The sequence below is a fragment of the Neopelma chrysocephalum genome, unplaced genomic scaffold, assembly GCF_003984885.1.
Source record: "Neopelma chrysocephalum unplaced genomic scaffold, ASM398488v2 Primary Assembly neopelma1_68, whole genome shotgun sequence".
NCBI classification, from domain to species: domain Eukaryota; kingdom Metazoa; phylum Chordata; class Aves; order Passeriformes; family Pipridae; genus Neopelma; species Neopelma chrysocephalum.
Window position 1 is genome coordinate 8328004 of NW_020897727.1, and position 6286 is coordinate 8334289.

Here is a 6286-nt window from a genome sequence, read left to right on the forward strand (position 1 = left end):
TCCTCACTGTGATTCACACATGCATAACTGGGGGAATAACATGGAAACACCTCACTGGTAATTGAGCTTTTAGAGGCTTTTGGAGTTGGTGACAGATTAATAGGTTGGTACCATAAATTTTGACATCCTTGCAATTTTTGTATTCCTGGATTTATACACCAAGTAAACACTGTAAACACTTCAGTGCCTCAGCTGGAGCATTCCATGTGTTAGACCATTGGGAATTATATGAAATAACACCATGTAGGTATTTCCATGTCACAGAGCAAGTCAGTGTGAAACAAGTGAACTGAGTCCAGGCACCACAATGATTCCAACAGATAATTTTCCAAAAGAATTACCCGAAGGAAACTCCAGCAACATTAAAAATCAGGTCTGTTGAAGACAGCAGTATAAAAGCTCCATTGCCACTAGCATAAAGCAAAAGATTTTAAAATAGTTTTTTTCCTGATTATTAAGTTCCATGCTGTGTAAAGCAATTATCACATCTCTCAATTTCCCAATCCTTGTGTTATTTTATTAAAACTAATGAATGCTTTTAGCATACCACAGACTAAATAAATTTGCATAGGACTATAACAGTCAGCCCACACTCATCCCTGCAGACTTAAATGCTAACTGTAAAAGAAGTAACATTTATACAGTCAATAAAGATGCTGAATCCTGAACTCCTTGTATGATCTGGTAAATCCTTTAATACAGTAAATGCCTAAAGTTGAATTGGAGGGGGCTGGAAAAAAACCCCTAATTCCAGAGAGAGAGAGACAGACAATGCCAAGGTCACTCATGGACATCCTAACACTTTACACATGAGCCAGCTCCAAGAAACCAGGCCTCCACTTCAATAAAACACTTGGATTGTCAGTGCTTCAGGCCATTTATTTCCCTAAGCACTGCACAGCTCAGACCCATCGGGCTGTAATGAGCTATTCATCTAATCTTTCATGATGGAGAAGGAAAAAAGAGAGAGCAATGAAAACTACAAAGTTCCAGGGGAGTTCTGTACTGTTCACAGTCCGAGTTAGAGCCCAGGTGAGCTCAGCCCAACATTTATAACCCTGTCACAACAGAAAGGAAGTTATACATCCTTTCCCCAAAAAATCACAAATATTTTGTTAAATTTCTCATTCGACTTCTGTGTCATTCTCTCCATATTTGAACCCTGCAACTTCCCCTTCTGGACAACCTCTGTTCCTCTTCCTCCTTGCTCTGTTCTATTATGCTTAAAATCTAGATCTTTTCACCGCAAGCAGGAAAACAGGGAGAAAGCTTCTTACTCTTACAACCAGCCTTATTTCTGCAGGCTAAGAAGGAATTTAATTTAGAACTTACTGCTTTGACATCCAAATTCACAGAAGTTAAAAATCTGGCTTAGCAATGAAGGAGAAAAATGACAAACATCAGTTTAGAAATAACTATTATAAGGATGAATTTGCTACTACACTGAATGATTTGTGTGATAAGCATAAAAGTTTCATGTAGAAAAGATTAGCTTCATATGCTGCCCTGTAGGATTCTGTCCGTCTTGCATTAGAGCCAGACATAATTAAAAGTATCTGCTTAAATTTTTGGCCTCATTTTCCTCTAATGTGCCATCTGAGCCTTAACAAGAATTAATATCAAGGAGTTGAATGAACTGGGTAAATGCTAATTTAGATTTATCTAGGAACTGAATCATCAACTAAGACTTGTCCAAGTGAGGAAAGGACAAAATAAGGAAGAAAGGAAAGGGATGTTTGTAAAGGAGTGGAGGGGAAACAACTCTGGCTAAAATTCACTTTTAATTTTCATACTAAACCAGAAGGGGTTTGCTGTTCTTTTTCATGATAGCAGCATAAATAGGGAGGAAATGAGTGGCTTGGAACCTCTATGGGGCCAATCTCCATGATCATTATAAGGATTCTGTGGTAACAAGGGTGAAGTGCATTTACATATAAATTCATGGACTATATTCCACTTTTATTTACTATCAACTGTGTAAGAGCAAAATCGAATATCAGACAATAAAGCAAATCAAGTCAATGTTCATAAGAATATCTGCAACTTCCAACATTGTATTTAAGACCCATGACTGAAAATAAAAAAGTATCACAATCATTTTAACTGTACATTGAGATATTAAAGATATTTCTTAAAATCCCCGAGAACTTTCCTTTTCCTTTTTAAAAAAGATAAAATACTTAAGTCTTAGAATACTCTCTCCACTGTCAGTTATAAATATACTTAAAGTTAGTAGAAAAAGACATAAACCAGAGTTTTATCATAAAAGTTCTGATTCTACAGACACCTAAATAAAAATGCTCAGCTTCATAACCATGATTTCAGAGAACTACTCAATATGAAGAGATTAATCACTTGAAACAAATATTATGATGATCTGATCTCAAAGACAGACACCTATCCTGTTCAGTACTTCATTTCATTACCTTGAGAAAACTCATTGCAGGCAAATTAAACAAGCACTTGAAGATCTGAAGAATCAGGAATGAAACCTTGAACCCAGGTGGCCTTAAAATTGTGCAGCTGAGAAGCACAGAATTGATTCTGTATCCTCCAAGTACAAGCCTCATGTGCCTAAAACCAGATAATTCTATAAAACAATATTGTATTTATCTAAAATTAAGATTAAAGCTAACCACTGGCTACAGCTCTAACAATGGAACCTTGCTATCTAATTTTAGACAAACAGCTTTGGGAGCTGGAGCAAAACAACCCTCAGAATTGCCACGTAGAATTGCTTATCTGGAAGGTTTGAATAATTGAAGAGCGATCTGAAAGCTGAAAAGATCCTGCTTTTTACTAAGTAACTGCAGCAAGGTTTCTTTTTCCAATATCTTACAAGATTTATGAAATCTTCAAAATGGGATATTCTCTTGTTTAAAGTCATTTTACAAACTCTTCTTCAAGGTATTACAAAATGTGTTTAGAGCTTGCAAGAGCTTCCCGCTATGCTCTGCCTCTCCAAGCACTGCTCCTTCCTGAAAGAAAAACAGGGGAAGATCTCTCTTATTCTTTCAGCTTTTTTTCTCTTATCAACTTAAAAGGAGTTGGTTTTCAATTCAACAAATAGATATTTTTAATATTTTCAAGTAGATTTTTTTTTTTTACATTTTAGTTTGAGAACTATGCCTGAAAAAGGAAATTTTTGTATAAATCACATTATTATGAGAATAAAATCATAGCCATTATACCTTTATGATAGGTGGGGAATGATGTTTCCTGATAAATCTCCCTTGGATGAACACTATGCAGGCACAAACACAGACTTTGCTGAAAATCATTGGATCCATCTTGTTTCCTTTGGAGTTAACTGAAGTTCTGCTATTCTTTTTAATAATAACACAGTCAGTTCCCCATTTAAGACTCTTGTCCTATATACAAGTATGTGGCACTCTACATGTAAGTACAAATACTTAAAAAAAAAATCCAAACAAACCCCAGAAACTATGTTCACTTCCATCATAAATCAGTTTGTCTTCATTGTAGTGTAATGAATTTCATTTTATGTATTTTATTTTTATTTAACATGTATTTTATTTTTACTTAACATTGGAACAGATTAAAGAGGGGGAAAAAAAAGGATCAGATTGACTTTCCATCTTTTACACGCTTCTCTTTTTGCTTGGAGACAAAAGGTAGAATTCCTAAAGTGCAATTAGGCTTTTCCAATCCCCAGTTTTCTAATGATAACATTCAGTTTTCAATAAAGCAAAAAAAAAAAAAAATCACTTTATAAGTGTATAACAAATTCATTTTCAAAGCTTAGTGAGGTCTTTGTTATTTCAAGCAAAATAAATTCTTGGACCTGAACGACTTCCTTTTCTACCTGTAGATAGGTGTATCATTTTCTTAGGAAGTGGCTGCTCCCTTGGGAACAGAGATCCAAGGATTATAACACAGCCCCACTGCACCTGAGCAAGCTGAGCAGGGCAGGCCCAGGTAGGAGCCAGGTTCAACCAGGAGTCCAGATCATAAAGCAACTCTCTGGTGTAAGTCCAACCAGGAACACAAGTTGGGATCAGGACTAATGACAGAAACCAGCCAGACACAGCCCAGTCAGGAATGTCCAAGGCAGATCCAAGGAAGCAAGTCTGGAGTTTGGGATGAGGGAATCCTGCAGCCAGGTACAGGTATGTACCTTCCTACAGCACAGCTCAGGAAAGGACTCAAACCCTCCAAGCTGAGCTGAAAAAGAGCTCTGGGGCCCATGGAGGTGTGAGAGAACATCCCAGGTGAGGCTGGTCAGGGCCACTAAAGTGTATTAGTGCCCTCTGGCCCTGACAGAGAGATGTGTTTTCATTTTTCAAGCAGCAGCTGAAGCAGATAATAGTTTTCCCTGGGGGAAAGAGAAAAGGAGCAGTAGAAGATTTCAAAAGGAATGTCTTACTTTACAAAGCCTTATAACCTGCACCACAGAGGGTTTTGTCGATGAACAATACAGGGAACTGTTTTCGTGGCCTGTGGGTTATGCAAGAGAACTCTGTTATTGCAAGAATCCCACCCAAGGCCAATCTGAGAGGGTTGTCAAAATGAAAAGAATGGAAGTGATTTCTATGTAGGATTTTTAAAAGGAATTGATCCTAAGAAATGCTGACCATTTCCTGGGAGGCCGTAAGCCTTCAACTTCCATCACCACTCTCCCTGTATTAATATCTCAATTTCAGGCTTCTTGAAATCTCCAGGAATCTCTGAATGACACAGAAAGTGAACTGATCCATAAGGTTTTCTACTAATATTCTTGTAAATGCCTTAATGCTCTGATTTAGCTCATTTACATGGAGTTACAGGAGTGTCTTGAGGCACTAAAGACATTGATGTGTCTTCCTGTGGCTATGGATGTGCATAAGGATATCCAGGTTTTCTGGCTCATGAGTCAAAAGCATCTGTTTTGTCCTAATGTTTTCAGAAGCTGATGTGCACTAACCACAGCTACCACAAACACTAACTAGGCTCATGGAGACTTTTAGCACAATTTTTAGGCTTATGTTAACCAAATCTGTATCATGGGTTGTAAAGAAATTTATTAGGGTGGATTACAGTGGATTAAAGATCATTATTATAATTATGGAAGGAAAAGGTCAATTTCTAGCTACCTTTTATTGAAAAACACTAAGTCTGACAATCTCTTGTTAAGAAGCATTGCTAAAAGATGTTTTATTTTGGTTTTCCAATGGAAAAAGTTGTACTTGGCCAATGGATCCCTGTTTAAAACTGCAACGTTTCTGTCTATAAGCAGTGCATATACAAATATCATCATGGTTTTGGGTGAAAATTCTCACTTCTTCCTCTGTCTCTGAAGACATTGGGAATCTGACATAGACAGAAGCTCTCCTTTACAGCCCATTTCCTGAAGAGGTGAAGCAGGAGGACTAATCAGCCAACTTTGAAGGCTTTCGCTTTGGCTGAAAATGAAGTTATAAAGTGGTTAATGGAATTTCTGGAACTTAATTCATTGCCTGTGTGATTCAAATTTTTTTTTAAAAGTCCTTTTCATATATTGTAATGTTTCTCAGTCATGTTTTCTCTCTCTTAACGATATGTTATCTTACCTTATGACCCTCAGTTCCCCAGGGCTATACTGCTCACATAGCTTTTTTTTCCCCCCTGCCCTAACACATTGTTCTAAAATTTGTAATTAGGTAGTGCTCTGTTTTTATCTTTTCACTGATAGAGAGGGTCCAATTCCCTCCTCAATTCTTACTTCAAATGTTGAGAGTCCCAAATTCCCTGTGCTTCTGAAGGACAACTGGTGCTCAATTCCAATCTCACTGACATCAATCTGACTTATGTGTTTTGCTTGGTTTAATGGGTACATAACAATAGCAATGACAGAGCACAGGAGATGTCAAAAGGAGGCAAACACACCTTTGTAAGGCTGAACTGGGAGCAGGATGTAGATGTTTAGCTTCATCCATGAATAGTCCTGACACACTTTGGAGGACTTCGGGCTCATGACAAGTTTTTTGCTACGGGGCCCAAAGTGCACATTGCTTTCAGGACTGTGACCTCAAATTACACAATCAAATTTGTGTGGCTCCCTGCAGATGTTTCACAGCAAACAGCTCTCAGCAGGGCTGGCCTGGGCTCACTGGGGCTGTGCAGCAGCTCCTGTACCTCAGTGTCGGACACTGGGACCAACAGCCGGCAGGATTCCGGGAGCCAGAACCTCCAAAGGCCACGGGGGTGTTGTTCACAAAACTGGGTTCATTACTGAGTGCAACAAGCCAATAGTTACATGAGAGAGACAGTGGTTATTTATTTCAGACTTACAGAAGCCTGGGTGCTC